General features: G+C 47.2%; 1 protein-coding gene across 2 annotated transcripts in view; it reads right to left on the bottom strand.

The window, feature by feature from the left end:
- The window catches only part of LOC113215886 (immunoglobulin superfamily member 10), a 206,135-nt gene that overhangs the window by 56,979 nt on the left and 148,110 nt on the right, over positions 1 to 1,046 (bottom strand). The window lies entirely within an intron of this gene.

The following is a 1,046-nucleotide window of genomic DNA, read 5'->3' as shown; positions in this document are numbered from 1 at the left end:
CCCCCCCAAATCCCCCATGCCCACACTGCTAAAACCGGTCGAAACCTTTAAAACCTAAACAAAATGCTTTTAGCTTGCAAAGCATTTGGTATATTTGTGATACAAAGAATTTACCTTGAAGCTTACGCAGCATTTGCTTTTTAGTTTACGAATCATTTGCTGTGTACTCTCCAGAGAAATTTGCTTTGTAGCAATAAAATCATTTGCTTTCAAGCTTACAAAGCATTTGCTCACACCCAGAAAAAAAAAATGAAACTTGTGACAACCATCCTATTGTAGACCAGGGATAACCATACAAAATATCGTTGTACCAACACTCGCATGGTTACATCAACAAACGAAATGGTTCCAACCATATTTTGATGGTGATCCCTGCTCTGCCATACGATGGATGCTGCTACGGGTTTCCGTTTTTCTGGGGGCTGCGGCTCACAAACTAATTTGTCTGCAAGGACTTGTGACAGTGCGCGGCTCCTCGCGGCTCCAACGCTCCCAGATGGAATTTCATCCCCGAGCGGCACGACGACGTGCGACGCGCGCTACTCGAGCTGCGCCCCCCGCCTCCGCTGCCAGGACTCGGCCCGAATAATCGCTCCGGGCAGTTTAGTACTCTGCTTCGTGGTTTAGATAATAAATTCATCGACGAGCGATCATTTATCGCGTTGTCACAAGTATTCGTCACTTTCCTGCAAATATTAATAAGGGCTAATATTTGAGGTAAAGTAAATATATGTCATGTCCTGCATTGTTTCATTTCGCACAAAAGGGTGCACTTTCGTATACAGTTTTGAAGGAAGATCTCAAATTTGGTTTCGAGCAGATTCTGTGCCCCTACTGTCTTCTTCCTCACCAACCACCCACTTCGCAGTGTGTGGGCCTCTCAAACAGGGCGCTGCATTTCATAGCACTATTATGGAAATGTGGTCCTGCTCGGCGATGGACGCCAGCGAGCGAGCTGAGTGTAAGTGTGTGTGTGTGTGTGTGTGTGTGTGTGTGTGTGCGCGCTCGTGTGTGCGCGCGGGGAATAGAGAGGGAGAGAGGTGGGG

Source organism: Frankliniella occidentalis, unplaced genomic scaffold, assembly GCF_000697945.3.
Source record: "Frankliniella occidentalis isolate FOCC.00 unplaced genomic scaffold, Focc_3.1 Scaffold37, whole genome shotgun sequence".
Lineage (NCBI taxonomy): Eukaryota > Metazoa > Arthropoda > Insecta > Thysanoptera > Thripidae > Frankliniella > Frankliniella occidentalis.
Note: the sequence above shows the minus strand (reverse complement) of the source record. Positions and strands in the feature narration are given on the sequence as shown.